Here is a 13,652-nt window from a genome sequence, read left to right on the forward strand (position 1 = left end):
CCTTAGCTGTGCAAAAGCTTTTAAGTTTAATTAGATCCCATTTGTGTATTTTTGCTTTTATTTCCATTACTCTAGGAGCTGTTTCAAAAAAAATATTGCTGTGATTTATGTCAAAAAGTGTTCTGCCTATGTTTTCCTCTAGGATTTTTATAGTATTTGGTCTTACATTTAGATCTTTAATCCATTTTGAGTTTATTTTTGTATATGGTGTTATAGAATATTCTAATTTCAGTCTTTTACAGGTAGCTGTCCACTTTTCCTAGCACCACTTGTTGATTTCCAAAGTTTTGAGGAAACATTTTTTCTTTTCCTTTCCTTTCTTTGTAACTTTAGTATGTTTTTCCTTTGCCAGCTGTGGCAGTTGCCTTAATAAAGTTACCTCTCATCTGGAGATTATAAACATCTAATAGATAATTCTAACTTATTATTAACAAATTAAAGTTTAATTTGACATTGGAGAACTTTTAAAGACAACTTTCTTAGCTAGTATCTTTTCATTAACTTGGAAATTGTGTATTGTCAACTTGCCTGCTCAGCATCTTTATGATTCTCTTCAGAGAATAAGTTTTGTAGTAGATAGATGAAGAAATAAGAACTTTTTAAATTGCTTGATTTAGGTTATTACTGTTATTTGGTAAAATTTGTTTATTTTTAGGAATGTTTTTGTGATTGATTTTTGTCATGTTACAATTCTAAGTAGTATTTGTATAGTAACATGTTCATTTATAGTAGAAATTTTATGTATTCTTTCAAATAATTTAAGGCAGTAAAACTTTTAAGGTGTGTGAAGGTTTTTTTTTATTATTTTAAAAAGTTTAGAATACTATGTTAAAGTGAGATTTATATTCCAAATTATATAATAGCTTCATTTTTAGGTTTTTTTTTTTGTTAACCTTGGGTATTGTTAATCCAAAATATTAACAATGAAGTGCCAGTGGTCCTGAACTGTTTCTATTTGTGAAATTGTAATTTATAAATTAGCACAATCCTTGTATATAAGAATTTAAGTGTTAAGTACTCCTTTCAGTTTTGGAAGTTGCTGTTCATTTTTATTATAATTGTTTTGAGTAGTTATGTTGTAGAAAAATGGTTATTAAGGCAAAATAATTGTTCAAGTTTATGGTAGATATATTTTTACTCTCCAGTTTCTTCAAAAATATGACTGGCGAATACAATGACAAGTTTCTAGCACTATCAAAATACTAATCTTTTATTGCTTTTCTTATAAGTATTCAAGCAGAAATTATCAGAGAACAACATAAGATAATGAGTTATATTCTTTTTTCCAAATACATATGGGGATATCCTTCTTAGAAGATTTACCAGCATGAATTTGTGGCCTATATTCTTTATATCAGTGATAAAAGGTGGCTAAAGGAAAACTAGTCTGTTCTTTCCCAGGCTTATTTATTTGTTAATTTTGTTAATTCATTCGACATTTATTAATTCAACATTTACTGCATACCTACTATGTGCAAAGCACTGTAACTTTTTAAAGAGGTTTCCTGTTTATAAATTCCGTCTTCAAATACATTCTCGAGCACTAGAATAACACTATCAGTAAATTCCATTTTTCTGATCAGAAAAATTAGTTTCATTGAAATCTAGTAATTTGCCGAAGGTCACATGGCTAGTAAATAGAAAAGCCTTGATTCATCCAGAATATCTACTTCCAGGTTTCTAGTCTTAGCTTTTATATCTTATTATTAATGGAATGGTGTTTCATTTTCCTTTTTTTACATTGTCCATGAAATGAAGACTCCAAAGTCATATAATGTATAAATGTGAAGATCACATTTCCTTTTGCTTCTGACAAAGATAATTTAATAAAGAGGACATTGATATGTGGATCTTTATGCTTCTTAGCACTTTGGGGAGGTGTAGTTAGAAGCTAAAATTTTTAAACATCAGATTTGGAAGTGGAAAAATGAATGGAGCTCTTAAAGTACATATCTTATGCATACTTACACAAAGGTAAATATCCAAGGAAAATATACAGAATTTACTTATATATTATTTTGACAATTAATTTTGCTAATAATTTATGCAAGTGTGCTTTACAGTGTGTGATACAAAATTTATCAGTTATTGTTACCTTACATACTCTATGCTCTCTTGCTGGCTGCAAAACATAGAACACTTTTTCCTTCTGAGTTTAAATGGGTTTTAAGTCAGTTCACAGAGAATGTAGCAAAGCTCCTGACTTAATCCACGAGTTTAATTTAGCTTAGGGGTTTTGTTTTGGAGTGTGTTTTGTGTGTTGTTGTTTTTTTTTTAACATTCTTTGAATTACCTCTGACTTTGACTCATTTGTCACTCTTCCTTTGCACCCTCATTTAATTTTTTTTCCCCTAAATCCAAAATGTCCAAGGAAAATAAGACCATTTCAAAAAGAAAGCATTTACTAACCCAACTTACATATACCAATCCTTCTTTGGTATCATTTTAATGAGTTGGACTTTTTTTCCCAATTAAGACTTTGGGGCTGAGGCAGTGATCATATTTGGTGGGGCTTGAGTAGGCCTATAAATATAGTAAAACTGAATTTGAACCCCTGGTAATTTGAACTTTATAACAATAATGTTATAGTATACGTGGTTATTAGGGAAAAAAACTTCAAGTAATTTAACCCAGGACTTGCATGAACCCATGATCACACTGCTAATAAGTGGTAGATCTCCCCTCTTTATTCTTAAGTAATGGGGTTTGCAGTGGATTTTGAAAAGCCATTAGGACTACCCAAGTTGCATTTGGTTTATGGAATTTACATTGGTCTCATTCATATTTCACAATGCCACCTTTTCTTTTTAACCACTTTCCATTCATTGTCATCCAAGGAACAGAACTACTGGTTTCTAACAGATAAACTGTAGAGTTCTTCTGTCAATAAAGATTTCTGTAAAAATCAAACAGAAAGAGAATGGAAAATAGAGTATATTAATTTTCTCTGGGCTTGCTGCTTAATTTCTAGTAAGTCAATTCTGCTTTATTTGGGGCTTAAAAGAAGGAAACTTGACTTTTCTGGCTAAATAAGAGCAAGTCAGATTTGGCTAACTGATTATACCTACACTAATCTTTGCCTGTATTAGGAGAATGCAACCTAGAAATCTGGGTTAGAGCCTTGTGCTCTGGTTGGACACCATTCTGTGGCCTGTCCTGTATGCTTGACAGTGTGTGTTTAGATGGAAGTAGTTTGACCTGGAGTCAGGTACTATGGTTATGGTGGAGGGTAAGAGGAGAAAGGAAAGCTAAAGGGAAACGGTGATACCTTACTAAGATCTATCTTAACTAGAGAGAGAGGAATGGGGTTTGGAAGGTTAATGAGGAATGAAATCCTCTAGTGTTCAGGATTTGGGTGTCTACGCCTTCAAGCACAGCAGCCTCAGAAACAGATTAGGGGAAGCCCCACATGAGTTTTGTTTGTTTGTTTGTTTTGAGGGGAGGGGATTGCAGAGGGATTGTTGGTGGTGATGATGGGATTCTGATGTCAGAATTGATGTATTAGAAATAATAGTTTTATTTCTTGAGAGCTCAACACTGTTAGGAAGGCATTATTAGCCCCATTTTGCAGATGAGGAAACTGATGTATAGAAAAACAAAGAAACTAGCCTTAGATCACACTGCTAATAAGTGGCAGGATTTATACTCCGATCTGTTCCAAAGCCTGTATGCCAAGCCATTATTATGTATGCCACTTCCTGTTGGGCTGGTTTTAGTCCTAGATGTGTCAAACTTACTGAGTGGCTTTTGACCAATTCTGTTTTCTTCCTTGGTTTCAGTTGCCTTTAGATATAAGGCTGAATTGATCACTAAACGATTTCTAAGGTCCTTATGATTTTATTCTCAAATTTCTAATGTGTCCTTTCTTTATACATCTTCCTAATCTCCAAAACTTAACTTTCATCAGAGGCTTGATTTTCTTAGAATCTTGATAAGCTCTATATCCTATGGATTAGTTATTCATTTGAAGACAAATATCTGAACTGCTTTAGGATGTTTCAGTTTTCATAAAGGAAGGCTTACAAAATGCAATTTAGTGTAAAAAATTAATTAGAAAGACTAAGTTCTAGCATGACAGTGGGAGGAGCACCACTGACTCACTTCTCAGTGGAACTGGTGAAAACCTCTGGAAATAGTCATAAGGGCAAACAGCAAATAGAAAATCAAGAAAATCTATGAAACTTCTGTAAGAAAGATGAAAATCTGGTATCTGAACCAAGACCAAGGTGGTTCTGTTCCTACCCCATCCCAGGTCAGTGAAGCAGAGACTACTCTAGACTACTACAGCCAAGAACACAGGCTCGCTCCCTCTTCCTCCAGATTCCAGGGTAAGGGCTTTATTTCAGGTAGGAGCAGGACATCAGCATATCTCATCCTTCCCCCAGCTATGTGTTACTGAGGCTTAAGTCTCAGTGAGGTTGACAGGTGGGGGCTCCCTTCTTTTGCCTAGTCCCCCCTCATGGTATGGAAGCTCTACTTTGGTAGTGTGGGCTGAGAAGACTGAGTCACTTATCACCCTTGCCCCAGCTCATGACGTGTCTCTATGCCAGAAAAAGACCTCAAGCTGCTATCCCTGCCCCTGCTGAATGCTCAGTTCCTAGAGTGGGGATGTCACTCTGACAGAAGCTTCCCTTTGTTCTCACTACCAGCTCCAGAGCCCTGACTCAAGAGTTTTGCCTTAGAGGGAGAAGCAGGCCATAAAACTAATCTCTTTCTGAGCTCTTCCCAAAGGAACTGAATTTATTACAGCAGACTTAAAATTGCCCTCAAGAAGAGTGGAGAATGTGGTGAAAAGTAAGTGAGAGGAGATTCAAGAAACAGGCCAAACTGTAGGCAGGCTAGTTTACAGGAGAGAACCAGGGAATGAGATAATTTCTTCTAAGGCCAGAACAAATGTCAAACACTGAGCTCAGAAACTTGAGTTTGTAAAGCAAACTTGTATGCCCCAAGGCATTGTTGAAAACAATTGAAGAATCAGCCTGTAATTAGTGGGGTTTAACAGCTGGGTGCAATCAGAGAAAGAGGAAGAGACCCCTTCCCAACCACTGTCATCCTAGGGTGATTATGGGTATACCAGAAGCTGAACCTCCCTGAGGAGCAGCATTAGACTCAACACTGTGGGAGCATAAGTAGACCTCACTAAAATAAGCTAGTAATAAGCAAATAACAGTAATAATCCCAGAGTTGCTATAGTATATTATTTTAACTGTCCAGTTTCCAACAAAATAGTCATGAGACATAGAAAGTGAAAACAAAATGACAAAAGTAGACCCAACCATATAAATAACATTAAATGTGAATGGATTAAACAATACGGTCAAAAGGTATACTGGATAAAGAAAAAATACTATACACTATTTATAGGAGACAAATTTAAAGATACAAATAGATGGAGAGTAAAAGGATGGCAAAAGGTGGAGAGGTGGTGCTTATATAGCAAATATAAGCAAAAGTAGAATTTAAGACGAAAACATTAGAGATAAAAAGGTTTATTTTATAATAATAAAAGGTTCAGTCCCTCAGGAAGATAATTATAAATCTATATGCATCTAACAACGGCCCCAAACATATGCAGCAAAAAGTGACAGAATTGAAGGATAAATAGTTAAAACAACGCTTGGGGACTCAATACCCCACTTTCAATAGAATAACTAGGAACAAAATTAAAGATATAAAAGGCTCAAAGAACACTATAACCCAGCTAGACCTAACAGACATATATAGAACACTCTATCCAGTAACAGCAGAATACAACTTATTCTCAAGAACACGTGGGATATTCTCCAGAATATACTATATGCAAAGCCATAAAACAAGCTTTGGTAGATTTAAAAGGGTTAAGTTTTGCAAAATATGTTCTCCCACTATAATGGAATGAAATTGGAAACCAACAAGAGGAAGAAATTGGAAAATTTTAAATTATGTGGAAGTTAAACAATGCTCTCTTAAATAACCAATAGATCAAAGAAGAAATCATAAGGGAAATTAGAAAATATATTGAGATGGATAAAAATGAAACACAGCATACCAAATCATATGAGGTCTGCCAAAGCAGTATTCAAATGAAAATTTTTATTTGTAAGTACCTAATACAAAAAGGAAGAAAGCTCTCAAATCAATAACCTAACCTTTCACCTTAGGTAATCAGAAAAAGAATATCAAACTAAACCCAAAGCAAGCAGAAGGTAGGACATGATAAATAGTGGAAATCAATGAAATAGAGAATAGAAAAACAATAGAGAATATTAAACAAAAAATTGACTCTATGAAGAGATCAACAAAGTTGACAAACCTTTAGCTACACTAAGAAAAAAATGAAGATAGACTCAAATTACTAAAATCAGGAATGTAAGGCAAGACATCACTACCTACCTTAAAAGAATCAAAAGGATTATTAGGGAATACTATGAACACTAGTGTATCAGTCTTCTAGGTCTGTCAACAAAATACCACAGACTGGGTGGTTTAAACAACAGAAATTTGTTTATTTGTTTTGTTTTTTTTCACAGCTCTAGAGACTACAAGATCAAAGTGCTGAAAGAGATGGTTTCTTCTGAGGCTTCTCTCTTAGACTTACAGACAGAAGCCTTCTTTCTGTTTCCTTCCATGGAGAGTCATGCATCCCTGATGTCTCTTCTTCTTCTTATGAGGACACCAATCATATTGGACTAGGGCCCCCACCCTTATGGCCTCATTTATCATTAATCGCTTTCTTCAAATACAGTCATATTAAGGGTTGGAACCTCAACATATGAGGAAGGGGTACATAATTCAGTCCATAATAAACTGCATGCCAACAAATTAGATAACATATGAGATATGGATAAATTCCTAGAAAGACACAAACTATCAAAACTAAGAATAAATAGAAAATCCAGATAGACCTATAACAAGTGTTATGGACTTCATGTTTCTGTCTCCCAGAAATTCATATGTTGAAACCACAACCCCCAGTGGGATAGTATTTGGAGGTAGGGCCTTCAGGAGGTACTTAGGTTTAGGTGAGGTGATGAGAGTGGGGCCCCTATGATGAGATTAGTGTCCTTATAAAAAGAGAGACTAGAACTCTACTCTATTCATCACATAAGGATACAATGAGAAGATGGCTGTTGCAAGACAGGAAGAGGGCCCTCACCAAATATTCAATCTCCCAGCACATTAATCTTACTTTCCAGCCCACAGAACTGTGAGGAATGTTTGCTGTTTAAGCTACCCTCTCTATGATATTTTTGTTATAGCAACTTGAACTAAGACAAGTAAATTGAATTCATAATTTTGAAACACCCCACAAAGAAAACCTCAGTCCTAGACGAGTTCACTGGTGAATTCTACCAAATATAATTGACACTTATCCTTCAAAACCTGTTACAGAAAATAGAAGAGAAAGGAATACTTTCCAACTTATTCTATGAGCCTAGTGTTACACAGATACCAAAATCTGACAAAGACAACACAAGAAAACTACAGAGTGATATTCCTTATAAGTTATCATAGGTATAAAAATACTAGCAATCCAAATCCAGTAACATAAAAAAAGTTTATACATCATGATCAAGTGGGATTTATCCCAGGAAAGCAGTTTGGTTTAAAATCTGAAAATTAATTAATGTTATGCACCATACTAATAGAATAAAACAAAACAAAACAAAACAAAAATACATGATCTTGTCATTAGGATAATCATTTGACAAAATTCAACACCAATTCTTGATAAAAATGTGCAGCTAGGACTAGAAGGGAACTTCCTCAACTTTATAAAGGGTATCTATTAAAAAAAAAAAACACAGTTAATATCTTACATTATAGAGAAATACTGAATATATTCACCTTAAGATAAGGAACAAGACAGGATTTCTGCTCCCTCCACATCTATTCAACATTGTCCTTGAGGCCCTAAAACGATGTTTAGGTAATAAAAATAAATAAAAGCCACCCAGAGTTGAAAAGAAGAAGGAAAACTATCTATATTTGCAAATTATATTACTCTGTATATTGAAAATCTTAGAAGAGAAGGCCAAGATGGAGGAGTAGAAGGACGCTCATAGCTCACCCTCTCCCACAAATACACCAAGACTCATATCCACAGACCCACTCAGCCAACAAGAGCACCTGTGGAACTCCGACAGAACATCGCCCTCTTCAAAAGACAAACACGCCAAAAATCTGGTAGGAGAAAAGGAAGAAGAAAAGGCAAAACAGTGCAGGACTGGTCCCGTGGTGAGGGAGTGGCAAAGGACGACAAGCGCTCATTTGCTGGGTCTCCCCCTCTCCAACGGAGAGGCCAGCGGGACAGAGGGGGAGCCTCCAAGGCTCAGATCTGTACAGACCACCCCTTGACCAACAGAACTAAGTTAAATGGGCACAGAGGATCCCTGCAACACCCAGCATGAGACATGAGCTGGCAGCTGGGGGACAGGACAGGCTACCTGAGCTCAGCAAAGGATGGGGACAGCTGCACTGAGGCAGCCCTAGGGGACTGCAGGGTGCTGTGTGCTGTGGTTGAGTGGGTACACAGAGCAGAACAACATGGGCCCTCCATAGAACAGCATGGATGATGTTCCCTGGGGGAAGAGTGCCAAACCCTCATCTCTGAAAACCAACGGAAGGTTTTCGGTTGAAGAGAGATGGGGTTCAGGCGCAGCCGCCATACATTCCAGTGCTTGGCACCCAGGTGGGGGTGGGGGCCAAATCTGAATCCATATCTAAGGGCTTAGCAGCATCAAAGGCCAGACGGAGACTTGTTTACAGCCCAAGGAAGATAGAATCCTTCTGCCCTAGTACCTCAGAGAACTCACACCGCCAAGACAAACAAGGAGCTGAGTTCTGACATGGAGCACGGGCGGGCTGTTCTGCGGTCTTCCTCGAGCCCACCTACGGAGCGCAGACCCGAGGCAGAGAGGGCAGCGGCACAGAGCAGCGGAGCGACCAGCCCTGGAAGAGGGCAGTCGGCCACACCTTCCTGGCAGGTGCTAGGAGCGGGTGTGATCTGCCGCCTTCCAGGCCAGTCTGCAAAATCTGACTGCGGCATCTGGAAGGGCAGTAACCCGTCCATCCACAGCAAAGGAGAGCAGCACCTGACCCAGTGTTGGGAGAGGGCACGATCTGCTTGCCAACAGGCACTGGGAGCAGCACAGAAGAGGGTGCCAATGGAAGGGCCTCTGGAAACAGCATGCTGAGTTTGAGAAACAGGGCAAAGACAGACTTCTCATTAAGAGTGAACAGTCTCCATGAGAACACAGCCCACCTTTTTTTTTTTTTTAATCTGTTTTAACCTGTTCTATTTTCTATTACCTTTTTTTTTTTTACTTTTTAAACAGTTATATATGCTTCCAGTTTTAATCCCTTTTAATTTAAAAATATATTTTTATTATTATTATTTAAAAGATCCACCTCACTTTATTTTTATTTGTCTTGGATTTCATCTCCTGTTATTGATTACACACAGATTTCAATTTTTTTTCCTCTTTTCTCCTTTTTGAAAGGTTTTTAAAAGACGTGTCAACCCAATTGCTTTAAGTTGCTCTTCTATTATTGCCTATACACTGTTTTCAAACCTTTTTTCTCCCTTCTTTTAAAATTCTCTCTTTATTTTCTCTTATTTTATCTGCTCTATTTTCTATTACCTTTTTAATTTCTACTTTCTAAACAATTGTATATGCTTCTAGTTTTAATCCCTTTTAAATTTTTTCTTTAAAATATTTTAATTATAATTGATTTAAAAAATTCACCTGATTTCATGTTTATTTCTCTTGATTTTGTTCTTCTGTTATTGATTATACAGAGTTTTCAAATATATATATTTTTGCACTTTTTTCCTTTTTTTAAAGTTTTTAAAAAGACATCACAACTCAATTGCTATTTTCATACAAATTGCTTTTCCATTATTTACTATATACTGTTTTCAAACATTTTTTACTCCCTTCTTTTAAAATTCTCTTTCTCTATTTATTAAAGTTTTATTCCTGCATAGGTGTTAGGTAGATATATAAATAAACTCTTTAAGTAGCACAACATAACTAATGCTCCATAAGCCACAGTGCCAGGGAGATATGAGCAATATGAAGAAGCAGAAGAACCACTCCCAATTAAAAGAGCAAGAGAAATCCCCTGAAAGAATGATCAATGAAATAGACATGGATGTCCTGCTAGATCAAGATTTCAAAAAAGGAGCAATCAAAGTACTGAAGGAACTAAAAGAGATAGTATTTAGAGATATAAAATATGTCAAAAATGAAATTGAAGCTATAAAGAAGAGCCAAATAGAACTGGTAAACTCATTGGCTGAGATAAGAGCTGATCTAAAGGCTGTACAATGCAGACTAGATAATGCAGAGGAACGAATAAGTGACACAGAAGAAAGGACAACAGAAAGAACCCAATCAGAATAGCTGAGAGAAAAACAAATATATACCAATGAAAACAGTATAAGGGACCTATGGGATAGTATAATGCATACCAATTTATGCATAATAGGGGTCCCAGAAGGGGAAGAAAGAACAAAGGGGATTGAAAAGGTATTTGTAAAAATTATGACTGAAAACTTCCCAAACTTAAAGAAGGAATCAGATATCAAAGTACAGGAAGCTCAGGGGGTCCCAAACAGGAAGAACCCAAACTGACCCACACCAAGACATATCATAATCAAGATGGCCAGAGTCAGGGATAAAGAAATGATCCTAAAGGCAGCAAGTGAAAAACAAAGAGTAAGTTACAAGGGAACCCCCATAAGGCTCTCAGCTGATTTCTCTACACAAACACTACAGGCCAGAAGGGAGTGGCAAGATATATTCAAAGCTCTGAATGAAAAAAAAGATGCAGACCAGGATATTTTATCCACCAAGGCTATCTTTTAGAATAGAAAGAGAGATAAAGAATTTCACAGAGAAGCAAAAAATAAGAGTTTAGCAACACTAAACCCATACTAAAAGAAATATTGGCAGGTCTACTCTAAATAGAAAAGAAGCAGGATGTTATAGAAATGAGAAACTTACAACTGGAAGGTGATAATTACAATGAATTGCAAATAGAATAAACATGAAATTGCAAGAGAAGACATTTAAATCATTGAGTGGGAGAGTGAAGCAAGAAAATATAGAGTATCTTTTTTCTTTCATTTTTAACATTTTTGTTCTCCATAGGATGGTACTCAGATTATATTGCTATCTGTTTAATACAAACAGTTCTAGTAATGGACCTACAAACTTGCAAAAAAGGGTAACCACAAGCCAAAAACTTACAAGTGAGTCACAAAAACTAAAAAATCAATGATAATACTAATGAAAATGACCAAACTACAAAAGGAAGAAAAAAGGAACAAAGAGGAAATACCAAATCAACTGCAAAGAAAAATCCAAAATGGTAATAAATACACATCTATCATTAATTATTGTAAATGTTAATGGATTAAATGCTCCAATCAAAAGACATAGAGTGGCAGACTGGATAATAAAGCAAGACCTTCCATATGCCACATACAAGAGACCCACTTTAGGGACAAGGACACATATAGATTCAGAGTGAAAGGATGGAAAAGGACATGCCATGCAAACAGAAAAGCCAAAAAAGCAGGTGTAGCAGTAATGATCTCAGACAAACTAGACTTTAAAACAAAGGCCATAAAGAAATATAAAGAAGGACATTTTATAATGGTTAAAAGAGTAACACAAGATGAGGATATTACACTCGTTCATATATATGCACCCAATATAGGAGCACCTAAGTACATAAAACAATTACTAGCAGAGGTAAAGGGGGATACTGATGAAAATACAATAATTCTCAGAGATTTTAATACCACATTAACATAACTAGACAGCTCTTCCACACAGAAAATAATAAGGCAACAGAGAAATTAAATAATACATTAGAAAAATTAGATTTGGTGGATATTTTCAGAGCATTATACCCCTCCCAAAAATAGGATATACATTCTTTTCAAGTGCACATGGAACATTTTCTAGGATTGAGCATGGACTTGGACACGAAAGAAGCCCCAACAATTTTAAGAAAATATAAATTATCTCAACCATCTTTACTGACCACAAAACCATGAAACTAGAAACCAACTACAGAGAAACAAAGGAGAAAAAAGGAAAGCATGGAGATTAAACAACATGCTATTAAAACACCAATGGGTCAATGAGGAAATCAAAGTTGAAATTAAAATACCTTCAGACAAATGAAAATGAAAACACAACCACACAAAATTTATGGGACACAGCAAAGGCAGTGCTAAGATGTAACTTTATAGTGATACAGGCCTTCCTCAAAAAAGAAGAACAATCTCAAACAATTTAACCCACCACCTGAATGAATTAGAAAAAGAAGACCAAAAACCCCCAAAAGGCAGGAGAAGGAAGGCAATAATAAACATCAGGGAGGAAATAAACAAAATAGAAATTTAAAAAACCATAGAAAAAATAAATCAAACAAAAAGCCGGTTTTTTGAAAAAAGTAAATGAAATCGACAAACCTCTGGCCAAACTCAAACAGAAGAAAAAAAAAAAAGAGAGCACAAATAAGCAAAATAAGAAAGGAAAATGGATAAATTACAACAAATAACATACAAATACCTAATACCATACGAGATTATGAAAAGCTATATGGAACCAAAATGGATAACCTAGAGGAGATGGACAAATTTCTGGAAACATAGAGTCCATGAAGAATTAAACAACACGAAACTGACCACTTGAACAAACCAATCACTAATATGAAATGGAATTACCAATTAAAAAAACCTCCCTACAAATAAAAGTCCAGGACTGGACGGCTTCACTGGGGAATTCTACCAAACATACAAAGAAGAACACATACCAGTAATTCTCACTCTTCCAGACGATTGAAAAGGAGGGAATACTCCCAAACACATTCTATGAAGCCACCATCACCCTGATACCAAAACCAGACAAAGACACTACAAAAAAAAGAGAATTATAGGCCAATGACACTGATGAACATAAATGCCAAAATCCTCACCAAAATAAGAGCAAATAGAATCCAACAGCACATAAAAAAGATTATACATCATGACCAAGTGGGGTTCATCCCAGGGACACAAGGGTGGTTCAACATATGCAAATCAGTCATTGGAATAAATCACATCAACAAGAGAAAGGACAAAAACCACATGATCATCTCAATCGATGCAGAAAACATTTGATAAAATTCAACACCCATTTATGATAAAAACTCTCACCAAAGTGTGTATACAGGGAATATATCTCAACATAATAAAAGCTATATATGACAAACGTACAGCCAGCATAGTACTCAACAGTGAAAAACTCAAAAGCTTCCCACTAAAATCTGGGACAAGACAAGGCTGCTCACTATCACCACTCCTGTTCAACATAGCCTTGGAAGTCCTAGCCACAGGAATCAGGCAAGAGAGAGAATTAAAAGGGATCCAAATAGGAAAAGAAGAGGTAAAAGTGTCACTATATGCTGACGACATGTTACTATATGTAGAAAACCCTAAAAGGTCCACACAAAAACTACTAGAGCTGATTGAAGAATTCAGCAAGGTAGCAGGTTACAAAATTAACGTTCAAAAATCAGTTGCATTTCTTTACACTAATGATGAATCAACAGAAAAAGAAAGTAAAGAAACAATCTCCTTTAAATAGCACCCAAAGTAATAAAATACCTAG

Source organism: Camelus ferus, chromosome X, assembly GCF_009834535.1.
Source record: "Camelus ferus isolate YT-003-E chromosome X, BCGSAC_Cfer_1.0, whole genome shotgun sequence".
Classification (NCBI taxonomy): domain Eukaryota; kingdom Metazoa; phylum Chordata; class Mammalia; order Artiodactyla; family Camelidae; genus Camelus; species Camelus ferus.